This window comes from Propithecus coquereli, unplaced genomic scaffold (assembly GCF_000956105.1).
Source record: "Propithecus coquereli isolate 6110/MARCELLA unplaced genomic scaffold, Pcoq_1.0 Scaffold141, whole genome shotgun sequence".
NCBI classification, from domain to species: domain Eukaryota; kingdom Metazoa; phylum Chordata; class Mammalia; order Primates; family Indriidae; genus Propithecus; species Propithecus coquereli.
The window spans coordinates 832,741-851,410 of record NW_012138414.1 but is presented as its reverse complement, the minus strand read 5'-3'; positions in this window follow the sequence as shown (position 1 = coordinate 851,410).

Here is an 18,670-nt window from a genome sequence, read left to right as displayed (position 1 = left end):
ACAGGCATGAGTCACCACGCCCGGCCTTAGCTAGATCTTTTAAAGTAAAATAAATTTAATTTCTTTAAATGCATAAATGAGTCATTCAATTATTAATATTACTTTAATAAGAAATAAGCAGTGCTTGCAGCAAGTTATACGATAAAATAGCCACAATAGGTGTTGTCATTCTGCAAGCATCTCCTATCTCCCCTTCATTTGCTCTCCATCTGGGAATCCTTAAAATTTATGTCAGTGAGGTAACTAGGCCAAACTGAAAGTTCCTTTAAGGGAGGGGTTACTTTTCTCCAACACAGAAAAGGCCTTATCCTGACATTCTCTTCTCTCTTCCTGACAAGCAATAGTCTTTAAGAGTGTGGGCACAAGTTAAAGCCAGACTTATATCTTTATTGGAAACTTGTTACCAGTAAAATTAAGTATTTCTTATGGATGGGACCCTCTGTCAGGGCCCAAGGTGCCCCCAGAGCCCCAGACACCCCACAAGCCCAGCCCTCAGCCATTCTAATTCTGCCTTCTCATGGCCTTTCAACTCTTAAGCCCTTTTGCTTTTGGTGTTTATGGTTTATGTTCATGTTTCTACTTTACCTTTTAACGTGTTTTTTCTTTCTCATGGAGTTCTTCACTTAAATGCCAACTCTCATGGCTTAAGGTCTGAATTATTCTCTCACCTGTGGGCCGTGTCATAAATCCCGAGCTCAGCCATCTATGTCACTACCTACTGAGCAAAATGTTCTGCTCTCTTCCTAATCCGAGATTCGGTCTAATACACCATATAAGTTAGTCCTAAAGGAACTAAAAACTGTAAATGTTTATAAAAAAATAAAATACATTTTTCTTTCCTTTATGGATCCTTTCTTGCATTGATCAATTTTTCTATCTATAAAAAACAAACAAATAAATAAATAAATAGAATTCATTCTGTGGTCAGCTAACATCATGCCTAAGTCACCTGCCAGGAAAGACGTATTGGAGTAACTAAAGAAGTATTAATACCTAGAACTTAAGCCCCTAAGCTTGGAAATAAGACAGGCTTGGAATCCCACTAACTCTGACATCTTGGCCAGGTTACCTGCCTCTGTAGAATGGGTGAGAAACACCTGCTCTGTCAAAAAAATGGATTGATGGGAGAATCAAATGAGATCAACACCCAGTGCGCTCTTGCCCATGTGAGTCATGCGACACTAACGGAGAGGCATGGAAATGCAGAGGAACATGGATAGGAGGTTGTCTCCCCAAACCGCTGGCAGCTCGGAGACAGGAGACTGAAGTGGGATGTGTAAACTAGAACCTTCAAATCTTACTCGATGCATGTGTGTGTTGTTTGAACCACTGCAAGACTGTGGTGAGAATACATGATTGAGTTCTTTTTGAAAGGACAGTTTGCCCTCCCCTCAGTATTAGATACTAAACCTAACAACTTGTTAATAATGCTGCCAAGAAAATAAGCAAGGAAAAAATGTCCTGAACTGTGGTGGGTTGGTTGATGGTAGGTCAGCCATGGTTTGGGGACCCTCTAACAAAACATACAGTACGAGGGAAATAAAGACACAGTGAAAAGGCCTGGACCAGACTACCTTAATAACATTGGAATTCGGCCCAGTGCATAACTGAGCAAACTGGACATTTTCAACCACACCCTCCCATCACAGTGACACACTTCCCGTTACCAACAACACCATGAAACTCTTTACCTAGAACTTTTCCTAACTCTCTTCCAAGGACTTGCATGCCCTGCAGACTTGGGTTTGATGGGATTTACATAGCTCATTGATTTTGCTTGTCCAATCTCACGATGGTCTGTCTTTTTCTCTGAGCCCAGCATCAACTCTTATTTGGATGAAGGGAATGGCGGGGCAGGGAGAGGCAGGTTCAAAGACATGTATTTCTTGCTTCCCATGCCCAGGGCTGTCTGTTCCTAAGCCAACAGTCTCACCTGTCACACAATATCAGAAGGGAAGACAAGCCATCCTGGCTTTAGACTGGCCTGATTCCAGCTGCAAACAGATAAACGAACAATATCAGCTGACCTATATCCCATTAACACTTTTGAGGATCCATCGTTCCTTAGAATGGGAAAGCCTCAAGTACAGACATGACAATGTGCATATAGTACCATCACAGCTAAACTCAAAAAGTTGTTGCCAGAACATTTTGGTATACAGTGATTTATTTGATATTTACAAATACAATTTGCTTGATCCTGTTATATAGGTAAGATGTGAATTATTATCCGTGTTTTACATGTGATCAAAGAGGCTCAGAGAGATTCTGGCTTACCCATTCTCATGCTCCCTGTAGGAGCACTGACAGCCGACATTTTCTGCTTGCTAACCCAGGGCCCCTCCTCCCAGATCACAGTTGCCCTCCCGGTCACTACTCAGCACATACGGTACCAAGCAAAGCACAAAACTAGATGGTGTGGAGGAAACGAGAACAAAAGGTCCCTGTCCTGCAGCAGCTTAAAAATCTAACAGGGAGAATAAGACTTTCATAGGATGAAAAAATAACTATAATACCAGTAATAAATGTCAGAAAATAAATCATGAAAGCACAGGCAATAAAAGCTACAGGACCTGAGGATTCAAACTGAATAAAAGGGAAGGTTTTTTTCAGCAAATATTTATTGAGCACCTTCTATGTGTCAGGCACTTTTTTCCAAGATTGAAGACCTTGTATTTTCTCATCCAGCCGCTGACAGCATTTGGAGAATCTGGGTGGGAGAGACACTAGAGCACACACCTGGACGACTTTTCAGGAGCCAGGGAGCGCGCAGGAGATGGGGCCTTCCTTCTGCAGATGGCCGATGGGGGGCAACGCGGGGCTGAGCCCTAGGACATGGTGCTAAATCACACATTTGCAGATGGTGCTCACGTTCTCACCCCCATCACCCCTTTCAACAGTCCGTACTTTGATCAAACCACAGATAAAACATTCATGGGACCAGATTGGGTTTTTAAAATCTACCTTATGTACCATGAAATGTGTAGTGTTGTCTCCAGTAATCAAAGAGGCCATGTCAACCCATTCTGCTTGGTGGCCACGTAGACCTGTCAGGCTCTGGAGCCATATTTTTCTGGATTTTTTCTTTTCAAGTCTCTGGGGAGCGTTGGGAGAAATCTCCGTGCAGCTCCTTCCAGCTCATCTGACTTCCCGTCACCTGCCCACACACACACCCTTCATTTTTCTGTTCTGCTGGGGGAGTTTCCCTACATCCCAGTCCAAGCCTGCTCCCGACAGGCATAGCTTAGGCGGCGATCCCAAAAAGGATTTGGGGTGTTAGTTTCTTTTTAAGAGAAATTGTCTTTATTTTAATAAAACATGTTTTGTTTGTTTGCCATTTCATTTATTTATTTGTTGCTAAGTTGGGTAACAATACTTGCCAGGGAGAAAGGAGCATGTTTAACACGGGACCCTGAGCTGACCCTAAGTGGTTTTAAATCCAGTTACGCCATATCAAATGTAACTAATTAGCTAAACCAAGCAAAGGCTATGTGCCTACTGGGTACCAGGAATTGCATATTGAAAAATAATTGATCTCATTTATTACACAATAATTTTTCAAGGAATTTATTGCTACATCCATTTGAATAGATAACTAAAATTAAAAGAGGTTAAGACATTTGCCTTAGGTATCGTTTTATACGTACCTTCCACACCCCCACGTAGACCCTCCCTTTCACACCACTCCTGACCGCTGAATCCTGTGGCCCAGCGCCCTGGTTTGGAACGTCCTCACAAACGCTCTCTCATCCCCCACCTACCCTTTATGGCCAAGTCACTTCCCACATCCTACTGAAGTTTTCTTTGGCACTCCAGTCCTCAGAGTCCTCCTTTCCAAACTCTTCTACAGCAGACATAGGTATAATTTGGACCACTGCTTCAGAAGATTGTAGGAGGGAACTCTGATGATCAGTATCCTATCCTATCTTTCGTACCGTTCACAGTGTTGTACGCAAACCAGGTTGCCCATAAATACTTGACCAAGAGACTGTCAACCAGTCTCCTGTATTGTTGGAGATACAGAAAGAGAAAAGGGGGCCCTATAAAAGGTTGTTTTTCAAAAAATCTATTTTTATCTTCTTCTGTTGGAAGGTACTAAATCAATCTCTCTCTCCTTTGCATCCTGTCTTTTGTCGCACTTTTAAAAATAGTCTCAATTCTAGATTATTCTCTTTTATTTTCTCTGACTCCCTTTTCACCCCGTCAGTAAAAATTTAACCATTTCCATTTCTTGGGCCAAATGCAAAACCTGAACTTGGTGATTCCAATTAATTATAGGGAGTTCTTACTAACCAAATCAGGGATTCTTTGTCTAGGAACATAAAACTGGCAAAAGTCTTAAAATCCACCAAACAGATCTGCAATTTCTTACGTTGCCCAATTCCTTGGCGTATCTCGGCTATGGTCCAAACTGACTTGTCTTCGTTCCCTTGGAAATTATCAGCTGACACCCATCAGGTCCACTGATGTGCACACAGGGCCAGGTCGAGCAGGACCTGGAAGATTTCTGCACTCCACTCTTTGTGTAGCATAACGATACGTGATTTTAAAGTTCTTAACCCACCTCTCCTCCCTGCCCCCCAGAACTAATCTATATGCTAATTTGCACTTGATAATGCCGCCCCACAATATGGTAATTGCTGTAATGTTTTCCAGGGAGAAAAAAAGAAAAGTAGAAATTGAACCGTGGCTCCACCGCCGAAGCCTGTGCGTTCATGAGACTCTCCGCAAAAACAGCGAGTTATAAAGCCCCAGCCCGCGTTCGACGGTCTGCCTCATTGAGGTCAGAGTGAAATCATTCTGGAAAAACTGGAAATGTTCTTCCCGGCTACATCATTTTGAATGATCCTCGGAAGCACGATGGGTAGCAGAAGCAGTGGGCTGTAGCCTATTGTTGGCGAGTTAAATACGGCTGCATTTCCTCACCTGCGACAGCCCCCAGATTTGTAGAAAACCCAAACCGCTGATGTAACAGCGCATCCTCTAAGGATGGCCAAGCCTTCCAGGGCTCCGGCTCCCCACATAACCTTTATCTGCACGAGGGCACTGCCCTTCCTGCCTCTTTCCCTGCATGTGCTCGCCGATGCTATTAAGATATCAAATGCAGGAATGACAACAAGAGAGTCCTAATTAAACAGCAGCAGCGTGCGCCCTCGAAGGAACAGCCTGAACCCAAATAAGAGGAGCTTGGGACTGGAAAGGGGGGAAAAGACAATAGGGGTTTTGAAATCAGCTGGGTTTAAAGCAACGGGTGTGTTGTGTGTATTTAAAGGGCCAGATGACACAAAGGCTCCCAGTGCTGTCAGGACAGAGACCAAGCTCGGGATTCACCAAGACAGAAGGGGTAACAGTCGCTGAGTCCTGTGACCAGAATCCAATAGTAATTGGCCTCAGAGATCACTTATGGCAATCAGGGAAGTAATATGCTTCTGAATAATTATGAATAATTAGGCACATTTATGAATAATTACACTGATAATAACTATCTAACTCATTCCATTTTACAATTGTAATTCAGTCATTATGGATTGGGTAGTCATTCCCTTCATCTTGCCTCTGCATATTTATGGCCTATCACACCTGCCAATCTTACGGCCACTGGGGTCCTTCTCCAGGTCAGCACTGGACTCACCCTGGGGACAAAGGAACATCCTGGTCCTTAGAGCTGGAGTTCCATGACCCTTTGATTAATGCGCGAGGACTCCGGGCAGTAGAGAAAGGCAGAAAGCATATAACGAAATATTTTTCTGAAACACTGGGGCTTCTTCATCTTGTGACTCATTTATCAATATGCAAATGACTTAAAAGTCACGTCCAGGAGCTCATTGCTGTTGTCAAAACGGACATAAAAGAAGCCGTCGTCCCCGCATGCCGCTGTGCAGAATGCCAGCGAACCATACACGGGCGGTCTCGGTGTCTGCTGAGCCAGCACCAGGCTGCTTAGAAAATCAGACGTCCCCGTGTGAAAACGGTGTCTTAAAACAGCTGTTCTCAGGATTTAAACAAAAGATGTCCCTGCCTATTGCACATTCTTTTTTCCCTCACATTCTCCCTTCCTTTCTTTTTCTGCTTTCCTCTCCCCCTCGCTCCGTCCCTCCCCCATCCTTTGCCTACTTCTCCACCACTTTGTATCTCTTGTGTTTTCTAATCCCGACAAAGTAAGCTTCTATTTTCCTGATCCTAAAAGTAATATCTGTTAACTCAAAAATTTGGAAAATATCAGGAGGAGTAATTTTAAAAAATCGATACTGTCAGCACCTGAAAGAACCAATATTAACTTCATACATGTATTTTAAAGTGTTCTTTTTCTACGTATATTTTATACAACTGAGATTATATTACAAAAGCAATTTGTAATATATGTCAATATGAAAATGCCAATCCTGACATTTTCCTTAACATTATAGAGCAAGCATTCTCCGTATTATTAAAAACTCATGTTTGACGGCCAAATTATAAAATATGAACGTGTACATGATAATCAATTCCGAAAATTTGGGGCACCCAGGGTTTCCCATCTTTGCTATTTTGCCACGTTACCTAGTGGGGCAGTCTGCTTTTGTTCTTAGATCTCAGCGTATCAGTCCCACGTTCCCTTCTCTTCCTCTTAAATCAAGACTCAACGTGGGCATAAGGACGTGCACTGCCCCAGAACCGAGGTGGGGGAGTAATGTAGCCGGGTTAGCGCACAGGAAGGCTTACCGCACACAGTCTGTTCAGGTATGATCCACGTTAATACCCTGCAGTTTAACTACAAACAAAATCTTTCACGCAGAATTGACCATAACAGAATTCCACCTTGGACCAACCCAAGGGGCTCAGGAACTGAAATACATTACGAAGCGTCCTTTCCTGAGACTTGGTTACAGAAAAGTCGGGGCACAAATGGCACCCTATTGAGCTTCTGGAATGGTTGTTTCCAAACGATCACCAATGGATCCCACGCGTCAGAACTGCCCAGAGACCTTTTTAAAATATGTCTTCCTGGACTCCACCAATTGATCTCTTAACTTAGTGGACCCAGAGAGAGGATCAAGCTGGAAGGGGAACGGGTGGCAGAGGATGCTGTGCCACATCGGCCAAGCCGAGGATGCCGGATTTGGCCCAGGAGCAACGTGGTCCTCGGGCACCCGGACGACACGGTCAGATGGACTAAGGAGAACAAGGACCCCCATGCAAGTGAGCAGACGAAGTGTGACCGTGAGACAGGGCACAGGGAGATGCGAGGAGAGGGATGGGAGTACGTGGATTTGCTATCGTGGAAACCCAGAAGCCGAGTTAGCAAATGATGAGGACGCGCAGTGAGGCAGCAGAGTGGGGCAATGGAGCAGTAGATCCGTGCGGTAGGATTAGCAAATTCTTGTGACTGTCGCATGTGAGAACTAACAGTCAAAGCTAGGATGACCCCTAGTTACTTGATGTAGATAAAAAGCCGGACTTGGTGTGTAGGGTGGAAGTGGAAGGGGTGATAAGTGTGTGGGGTCATGATGAATTCACTTGCAAACAATGAATTATCAAAAAAAAAAGAAAATGCTCTTTTTAAAAATCCCTTTCCAAAATTGTCAATTGGGTTGTTTAATAAGAAAAATAAAGGTTTCACTTTCTTCTCCCCATATGAGTATTTCTACATGCTGCAGTTCAACAGCACCCAGAGAATGTGGAGCCCTCTTGGGCTGTTGGCCTCTCATGGGAGCCCAACAGAGAGAGACTCTCGGTGCAGACACTTTCTCTCACCTGCTCACTCTAGGACCCGGAAAGGGGCAATCAAATAAACCTTGCGATTTTGTTTCCCCAAATAACCCGGCGACAGAAAAAGCCACACATCTAATTCAGCTGTACCCTGGTTGTGGGTCTTTGCAAGTCCCCTCCCCCGGTGTGTTCTGACATCTGTAGTTCTTGCATTAGGCAGCGCCAACTGGATCTGATGCCACAGTCTCTGCGACCCAGCAGGATTTCCTGCACACTTCGAGGAGACTTGACATCCAGAGGAAGAATTTACCACCAAATCCCAGAAAGAAAAAAAAAAGAAAAAGCTCAAGGGCTGCTCCTTTGGATATATTAATCCAAGAGTTGGAAGAATCAAATATTTTACTTAGAGGATATGGGCAGACTAACTTTAAAAAAAAAAGAGTTAACCAGTTTTTGGGGTTTGGGGTTTGTTTTTGTTTTTATTTGGGCCTTTTATCTGTACGTCACTGGCTAGTTTCCTGTTCTGAAATGGAAACTATCTGATATTTCAAAGGGCAATTAACAAGAGGAAATTCAAGGGGAATTTCTCAGTGAATTTTACTGTCTCTCAATTCCAGTATCATTTCTAGGTGGAATAATTAGAAGAGAATAAGAAATATGTCTTGAAATTATAAAGTCATTAGAAATCATAAAGATTATTTAGCAACACAGGAAAATGTTTAGCAAAAAATCCAGCAAGCTATAGGGCCAGGAGCAGGGGCTCACACCAGAGTTTTGGAAGGCCAAGGTGGGAGGATCAGTTGAGGCCAGGAGTTGGAGACAAGCCGGGGCAACATAGCGAGACCCTGTCTCTACAAAAAAAAAAAAATTGTTTTTAATTAGCCAGGCATAGTGGTACGTGCCTGTAGTCCTAGCTACTTGGGAGGCTAAGACAGGAGGATCACTTGAGCCTATGAGTCTGAGGTTGCTATGAGCTGTGATTGAACCACTACACTCTAGCCTGGGTGACAGAGCAAGACCCTGTCTCCAAGAAAACACAAAAAACAACAAAAGCAAGCTACAAAAGTTAATATCCACCATGATTGCAACTATAATTTTGAAGCATTGAAAAAGGAATGCAAAGAAATACTAAAAATGGTTCTGTTACATTCATGATAATACATTTTCCTTCATCCATTTTACAGTTTTTTTAGAACATGGTAATATGAAATAAGTGTGTGTGTGTGTGTGTGTGCACGCGCGTGTGCCCACACTCACGCTTTGGTCAGATAAGAAGAAACTAAGAGGAGGAGGGAACACCCAGAAAGGTCAAGAGTCTTGCCCAAGGTCATAGTGTCAATCAATTGAAAGAGCTACAAGTAGAACACCTAATTAGTAATCACACTCCCCCTGGACCCAGCAAAGAGAAAATGCAGCCTCCCCTGGCCAGAATCCATTCTCCTCACTCAGCTCTCACCTTTGATGGAAGCCCCTGTTTGGCAAAGCAGAAACATGCGCCCTTTCAGCAGTAGCCCCAGAGAACGCCCCTGAGCACGTGGGGGTCCAGCGTGCGAACAGCTCCCTTTCTCTCTCAGCAAAGGGGACCGCACCCTCCCAGGGGGCTGCCACTCCACACTGTCGGTGTCTTGAGAAAAGCCCCGTCTAGAGTCTCGGCACGCACTCTGCCTCCCTTCTCCCCTGCCTTCTCCCGCTCACGGAGGCCAGGACCATTTTGTTGTTCCTGTTGCGAGGTATTTGGATAACGCTCCCGCTGCCTGTCCAACCAGCCCTCTTCCCCGCATCAGCCACACTCCAGCGATGGAGGAGGGGATGCTCTAAATGTGGCGATGCGGCAGGGCCCGCAGGGAGAGGCGAGGGGAACAGGACGGACGAAAAGGGAGACAGGAGGTGCTGCTGAAGCACAGGGGACATTGGGACCTGTCGGGGCCACCAAATGATTCGTTGAGGGGATGATGGTAAACACTTCAGCTCTGAGCATGTACGTGCGTCTTGCCTAGTCACCACCAGCATCCGTAAGTGAAGAAAGGCTCAGATCAAATCACATGAGCAGACCCTCCATGGGAGTCCCTTAGGAATGGCATCTGAATTGTAAATGCCTGCGGAATTTCACACATCGAACTACAATAAACGGAATGATGTTTTAAGCAGCTCAGTACCTAAAGGGTATGGTGTGGAGTCCTGAGGATTTTCTTCTACTTTAGGGTTTCTCTCTGTGCCGGTTGGAGCTTTGCGTGTCTCTTGCTCACTCAGATGCTTCTGGTAGTGGATTCTGAAGAGGAGCAAAGAAGATCGGTTCTCAACTTGGAAACTGCGAGGGAGACAAACGGCCTCATCCTGGCCACTGGGCCACTGCGGTTCTTCTCATGCCAGGCGCCTTTGCTGTCTGGCACAATGCCTGGGAGATCGAATATACAAAGGACAATGGCCAGACCACGTATAACAATAGAACTCCAACACACAGTCTGCAGCTACCAGCCCTTAGCCACAGCAACCAACCCGGGGAGCCAGCCTGCCATCCTCAAGTCAAACCAGGGGTCAGATCAGCATCTCTCACGGCCAGTCCAGGAAGCCGAACAATGACACCTGTCATAATTGGCCCCAGACGTCCAGGACTTGATTAATTATCCCTTGAAAAATGAATTCTAGTTTTTGCCCCAACTTCCAACTTAGGATCAACCAGAGAAAGTCAAATAGTTACTCCAAACCGATCACCGGAGGTGCCCATGTCTCTGTCCATTCGGGCTGCTATAACAAAACACATTGTGGGTGATTTATAAGTACCAGAAATTTACTCCTCACAGTTCTGGGGGTGGGGGGTCCGGGATCAAAGTGCCAGAAGATTTTGTGTCTGGTGAGGACTTGCTCTCTGCTTCAAAGGCGGCGCCTTGTTGCTGTGTCCTCGCAAGGCGGAGAGCAGAGGGTGAGGCAGTGTCCCTCAACCTCTTTTACAAGGGCACCGATCTCACTTGTGAGGGCCCCACCCTCATGACTCAATCACTTCCTGTGGGCCCCACCTTTGAATCCATCACATTGGCAGTCAAGTTTCCTACGCTCCACTTCTGGTGAGCCGCCTCCCGCTGCCCCAGGCCGACAGCGTCCACTCGGCACAGCCTGACGCCTTCTTTTTGTTCCACTCCAGAGCTTCCCCACCCGTCTGCCTGCGTGTGAGTCCCTAGGAAAACTCGGATGATGGTGACTGACTTCCTTGCTATCAAAAGTGCTGAATAAATAACCATTGCCTCTTCTCATTTGGTTGGTCTTCACCGATTTCCACATGCCCAGCCAAGATTTGTACTTCCAGAAAGTTTAAATGAGAAAAAGCTAATCAAATTAGCCTTCGAGGCGTCCGAGGACATACTGCAGGCCTGAACCTTTAACTCCAAGTATTTGAGCCAGAACGCGCCCTGCGAAGGCCACCTGAGTCACTTCAGCGTTCTCCTTCCGCATCTTCCACTCTGTCCACTGCCTCGGAAAATGTCCACAGGGAGACACTCTCAGGCGGTAGCTTTATAACGTTCCCTGAAATAGTAACTGAAATGAGCCAGGGCTGGCCCAACTAGCACCGTAAAATAACCCGATTCCCAGCTATAGTTTAGCTCTAATCCTTTTTATGCAATATCATAATGCTTTATCATTAGCATCAAGCACATTAAAGAGAATTCCAGTATGGAGAATAATAATACTGATCTTACGTTGTGATTTTTAGGGGTACAAGGAAGGCCATATTGAGTCGCAGATTATATCCTCCCCTGACCTGTCATTGTGCCTGATTTTCTTCATTGGACAAGAATTCCTTTGGGTAAAGCCCTCCTCTTGGGCTGTACAACCAACAGACAGGCTGTACGGTAGAATCACACGGAAAGTTTGAATAAATGATAGTTTCCTACACAGTCCTATTTCCTCTCCCAGGGTGCAGGCTGAGAAACTAATTTTTTTTAATTGATAAATAAAAATTATATATTGATGGCAAGATATAAATGAGTTGAAATATATATACACTGTAGAATGGCTAAATCAAGCTAACTAATCTATGCATTAATATTACCTCACATACTTACCGTTTATTTGTGGTGAGAACACTTAAAATCTACTCTTTGCAGTTTCAAGTGTATAGTATATTGCTGTGGTGTATGATAGATCTGTTGGACTTATTCTCTTATCTAAATAAAATCGTGCGTCCTTCGACCAACACCTCCCCACTCCCACCCCAGCCCCTGGGAACCGTCATTCTATTCTCTACTTCTACGAGATCAACTTTTTTAGGTTCCACATATAAGTGAGATTGTGCAGATTTGTCTTTCTGGGCCTGGCTCATTTCACATAACATAATGTCCCCCAGGTTCATCCACATTGTCACAAATGACAGCATTTGCTTTTTTTTAAAGACTAAATAATATTTCATGGTATATATACCACATTTTCTTTACCCATTTATCCACTAATGGACACTTAGGTTAACTATACAATAGTCCTCCTTATCCATGATTTCACTTTTTGTGGTTTCAGTTACCTGCAGTTAACCATAGTCTGGAAATATTAAACGGAAAATTCCAGAAATAAACAATTTATAGGTTTTCAATTGTGCAGTGTTCTGAGTAGAGTGATGAAATATCATGCCATTCCACTCATTTCCACGCAAGACATGAATCATACCTTTGGTCGGCATCTCTATGCTGTCCACACCACCCTCCCATTAGTCACTCAGTAGCCATCTCAGTTATCAGTTTGAAAAACATAACAAAAATAGAGTTCAGTACCTATTCCCAGCTTCAGGCATCTGCTGGGGGTCCCAAAACATATCCCCCATGGGTAAGGGGGAACTGCTCTGCTTTTTAAACTCCCAAAATGATTATAATGTACAAACAGGTTTGAGACCTAAATTTCCCCTGCCTTCAGGGCATGAGGTATATATTATTTGTCTTAGAATATCCTATGCCTAGCTAATGTACCTGGCACACAGTAGGTTTCAATTCATGTTTTTCACTTAACCAAGAAAGGAAAGAAACACATCAATCAATATTTTCCTGTGAAGCAGCATCATCTAATTGCTTTCCTATACAAAAGAGAGAACAGAGAGTATCGTGAGTGCCCTGGGAGGCAAGGAGAAAGTGGAAAGAAAAGCAGAGAGAAAAGGGAGAGTCAGAGTACAGAGCACCAAAGACCAACAATACATGATAATTTTTCCAGGGTTTCAATGGCCATGATGGCGACCCTTTTAATCTAAAAATAAAAGTGTATTTCAAGATTGAAAATACATGACTGACAATTTTTATGTCCCCAAAGACAATGAATAGCATCCTCTTGCCTATATACCTTTTCAAACACAATGGTCACAGACAGGCTAGTCCCAAGCACAACTGTGTCATGGGCAAGTGTCTTACGTTGAGTTCTCCCAGAAGTTGACTTTGAGAGCAAGTAATTTATTTGGAAAGTGATCCCAGGAAATAATGGGGGAAGCGGAAAGAGGGTAAGAGGAGGAGAGAAGTAAAAGCAGAAAGGGCGGGAAGACAGTAAAGGGTGCCCAGTGGAGAGCCCAGAGGAATACACCAGGGGAACTGAGGCTGAATCCAACTGGCAGACTCTGGGAGACAGTGGAGAGCCAGTGGTGCTGCTCCCAAACCAGCAGCAGCAGCATCGCATTTTGTGATGATTGATTGAACTTGGGTGTGGCCGCGTGACTTGCCTAGTCAAACAGAATGTTGGTAAAAGGGACAAGTGGCCTGTGTCACTCCTGCCTTGGCAATCGTAGTTGCAGGTGCTGAGATGGAGTCCCAGATAGTCTAGGACAGGAGCAGAGGCCTCTGCCGGGGCTGAGCCCGTGGACATGCAACCCGTCCAAGCCCTCGCTTGGCTTAACTCTCCACAGTCACTGTCCCGAAATTCTCCATAATCTGCATTTCACACCGTGCACCACAAATTACGCAGCCCATCAACAGAGAGCTTTTATATAGGAGTAATAGTAAGAATGATCCTGAATATTATCATGATTACAATATAATAATAAGTAACATTATGAGCGCTGAATACGTCCAAGCATATGACTCATTTTCTCCTCACGATCATCCTAACAGACTCTTCACTGATTCCCTTTTACACTTGAGTGGAGATTTCCGGAGACCAGAAGATCTGCCCAGGTCATGCGAGCTGGGAAAAGGCAGACATAGGAATTTGAACCCTGACCTGACTACCCCCAAGCTCTTTTGTTAAAGCCTCTTGAGCATCTACAGCAAGGTTAAACCTGCAAGCAACTGAAAAAGAAATATTCGATTGGTTAGCAATTTAAAAAATAGCCTATTTTAAAAGAGGAAAATTACAAGGCTAAAACTTCATTAAAAATTTTTTTTAAAGAGAAAAACAGCTAAAAGAAAATCAGGTCATAATTGAAATGATGTTTAAGAAATGTTCTATAATCTATAAAAGATCTTACAAATCTAACATATTATAATGTCTATTTTAAACTGATATGAAACGTCTAACCATATTTTTGGTTACAAAATGGTAGATGAAATAGTGGTAAGTATTTTTCAAGTTTATATTTCTAATGTAATGGCTAAATTTCATCTCACTGTTACTTTTATCTTCCTATCTCCAGAGGCTGATGGAAAAAGACATATTAAATGTGATAGGATCAGTAGAACTTCAAGTAACGTCAAACAAAATGCCTCCTGCGTTGTTGCTATTTTGACCGCACGGCATCTTACAGTCTTGGTTTCTGCCAGAGTGATCAATCTGTCACTTCAGTTATTTGACTATTGATTAATTTCCAGAAATGTGTTGACATAAGTCTTACTGTAAAAAGAAAATCAGCTCCCCTGTCTCCTGCCACCAGGATTCCTAGTCTCAGGTCTTTGCCTTTTTGCATGATTAATGCTGTTCTGAACCTAAAGAATCAATAAACATTTTCTGAAGCAGAGATGTCTACATCCCTAAAGAGGGTTGCCTATTTAGTTTTCCACTCAATCTACAAAATGCATTACCCTTTGGAATGAAAGGGTCAGGCTCTGCTGGTTGATGAGAATCAGGAAGTCTACCCCAGTGTGTTTATCCTTTTCAATGTGAAAAGCCTCACTTTTAGGAGTAGCCAAATAGGCCCCCTGGTGGCCAGGAAGAGTAACTACATTTACACATCCTGGATGACCCAAGTTAAGCATTGAAAGGATTTACTCTTGCAAGGACTCTATTTTGAATGCTGTTGATATTGTCTTCTTAAGAGAAAAAAACTGAAAGAAGCACACACACACACACACACTTCATACAGGATTCTCTAGAATAGACAGCATCATCCTCAGGTGCTTAGAAATCCACCCTGTTCCAGGAGATGTCATTTGCTGAGACTGAGAAAAACTTCCTTCTCTACTGAGACCACGTATTATGGCTCCTCTGCCCCTTTGGGGGAAAGATATGGCCTTGCTGTGCATGAACACAGCTGTGTCCCACACGCAAGAGCCTGGGGAAAGAACGGAGGTCTCCAAGCAGTAGGTGTGGAAGAGGCAAGGGAGGAATTTCCTTGGGGTCCTCGCTGCCTGTACACCATTGCAGAGAATTGTCAGCAAGGGTAAAGCCCTGGCTTCAGTGCTTTTCAAGGTTAGGGCTCCTTTCCAAGTAAAATGAATGAAATAATTTGGAGGTAAGATTTAAACGTATAAAGAGGAAAAAGGAATTCAACCCAAATGTCAAGTCTTCTTGGCTCCCTCTGCCCTCGACCCCCACACATGCTCTATCATACTCCCCCGATGTCAAGGAGAATGACAAGGATGCCCAACCGTGCATAACGCATGACACAGAACCACTGTCTCGCTCCATCCATATCGCTCCAGACCCAGGGAAGGACGAGGAAAAATTGATGGCTGAATGCACGGCTGAGCCCTTTGTCTAGTAGAAATGGGATTCTTGTTGTGATTCTGGTCTCCTGAGTTCGGACTGATTCGCAAAATAAAGCCAGACAAGGGGAATGTGATCTGATAAGCCTGGAAACGACTGCCAATTCATTCAGCGCAGATGAGGTCCCCTCTGGGACCTTGTCAACACACTGGATTTGAGCTCAAGAGTTCCAAGAAGAGGCCTTTCCTGTACACGCAGTCCTGGGTCACCAACTTACAGAGCAAGAATGGGAAGACTTAATTTTCTTAAACAAGATGCCATGACGAGCTCTGGGTTTAGCACAACAAGGATTCCAAAATCAGCCAGTTTCCAGGGCTATTTGTAGCACAAATCTTCAGAGGGAATTCCTCCGTGCCTAGAAAGAAGAAAAATTAGCAGTCCAACCATGTCATTGAACCAACCTGGGACGTTATTTAATACATCTAATTACATGAGAATAATTTCATTAGCACCAGCTTTCATTTGAATATGCTGCAAATGGTCAAAAAAATTTATATCTCCTTCCTGGAACACATCCATAATGAGATTTTTGTGGCTGAAGATTTACTCCATGTGACAACTACAGGGTACCAAATTTCAAGCTAAATGAACACATTAAGCAACCAGGCAGTACTTCTTGGGTTCCTAATTACGATTATTTATAAAGTATCTTATAACCACCAGGCAAATGTCATTAAAGTCCTACGCACAACATTATAGGGAGTATCTGAGTGACAGACACCCTCGCAGAGGCCAGGGGTCGCTGGGCTCCTGGCTCCTTTATTTCAAGCTAAATGAACACATTAAGCAGCCAGGCAGTACTTCTTGGGTTCCTAATTACGATTATTTATAAAGTATCTTATAACTACCAGGCAAATGTCATTAAAGTCCTATGCACAACATTATAGGGAGTACCTGAGTGACAGACACCCTCGCAGAGGCCAGGGGTCGCTGGGCTCCTGGCTCCTTTATTTAATTTTTTTTTTTTTTTTTTTTTGAGACAGAGTCTCACTCTGTAGCCCAGGTTAGGGTGCAGTGGCGTCATCATAGCTCACAGTAGCCTCAAACTCCTGGGCTTAAGCAATCCTCCTACCTTAGCCTCCTGAGTAGCTAGGACTACAGGCACACACCACCATGCCCTAATGTTTCTATTTTTTGTAGAGATGGGTCTCTCTGTGTTACCCAGGCTGGTCTCAAACTCCTGGCCTCAAGCAATCCTCCTGCCTCGGCCTCCCAGAGTGCACTGATTACAGGTGTGAGCCTGCGCCCAGCCTTCTGGCTCCCTATTAACCCTCCATCTCTCCCACGGTGGAGAAGGAGGCTGGGATGCAAGAGCCCCTTGCATCCGCCACTCACCCTGTCCTATTAGGCTGCAGTGACCCGGGTTTCCTGCTCAGGACAGGCTTTCCACCAGGGTGGAAAACAAGGCTTTCCCCACTCTGCTGCTCCCTGCCTCCCTCTCTTTGTTTTTTCTTCCCCTCACTTCTTCTATCCCACTTCATGTTCCCACTCGAAACATGGCCAAAAAGTAAACACTCAAAAATGAATCTTACTACCTAATAGTGAAAGCATTCTGCTTTTAATTTTAGCCCATTCCAGTCTCTGGGGATAAATATTTATTAGTTAAGTGTTATTTATAGAGAATGACATCATCCCATGACACCTTAAAGACTAACCGTAGATACGTCAAAATGCAGCTTACACGGCATCGAATGGCTCGCCTAGGAAGCTGGCACTCACATCTTCCCTAACTTTGCGTGACTCGGCCAAGCTGCTATTACCAGTGCCCCTCTGTGTTGTGTTTCAAGACCAGGTCCCCTAATTACTTAACGGTATCCAGCATCTAGGAGCACTGAAATGCCACTCTCATGGAAGCAGCAGGAAGGGGACTGCAGTTACAGATGAAAGCAAGCCACCAATAAAACCTCATTAATACCTGCAGCTTTAGAGAAAGAACAAGAGCAGCGACCATGCTTCAAAAATGTCAGGAATACAAGATGACAAAGGCACCCTTCTTCGCCCCCACCCCACTCCACCACCTCCCCACTGAGGACAGATCATGTTTTATCCAGACTGAGAGAGAAAAGGCATCCCCCAAAAGAAACCCAAAGGGAAAAATGCACTAAATTCAGTCCTTCTTCCCCCATAAATCATCTGCCACTGTAAGCAAGTTCATTCCAACATAATCTCTAGGAGAGCAAAAGAGAGCTTCAGGTGAAAGGTTACCTACATTTATAATGTCAGGCGCTGGGCCTGCCAGGTAAAAGGTAAATGGTAATTTTGTCATTAGCATGCCTGACCCCTTGGCCTCACCATATCTCACAGGAAACGGTAAGAACAGCTCACCTGTCAAGATGCAAACGCTTAAAGGTCAACGTGCACAGAAATCTTCCAGAGCTTACAACTGAATTGCTGACACCTTTTATTATTGCCCGCTTAAATAAATGATTCAAGGGGCAAGACAAGGGAAGACTGGCTTAATGTCGACTTAGGAAGTATTCTTGGAGTTTTCATTTCAAAATTACTTTAAAAATGCTTTCGCTGTACGTTGGTATTAAGGAGCAAGCAAAGCCTTGAAAATTCATAAACATTCCTGGGCTTTCAGTATTCCTCAAAAATACACTATCAGTTTTCAATGTAATTATATGAGGAATTTCCCTCTTATGTTTTACATTTTATTCTACGTAAAAATAATTTCTCCATTTTTTTCCTCCATTTTACTGGGGACAGGAAGGCAAATAGTCAGGAAGATTTTCATGACATTATGTGAACATTACCCAATTTGAAAAGCAAGAGGGTTTGGACAGAGATTTGAGAGATTGTTCCACTTATTACTTTTTCTCAAGTAAAATCATAGAAAAAATTATGTTGCTTTAAAAGTAAACATGGTAGTTCCTCAAATGGTTAAACATGGACTTCCTGCATGGCCCAGCAATTCCGCATCTAGGTACATACCCAAGAGAATTGAAAGAAGGGACTAGAACAAATACTTGTACACCAATGCAAGTAATAGCATTAACGACAATAGTCAAAAGGTGGAAACAACTCAAGTGTTCATCAGCAGATGAATAAACTAACAAAATGTGGTGTACTCGTGCAATGGAATATTACTCAGCCTTAC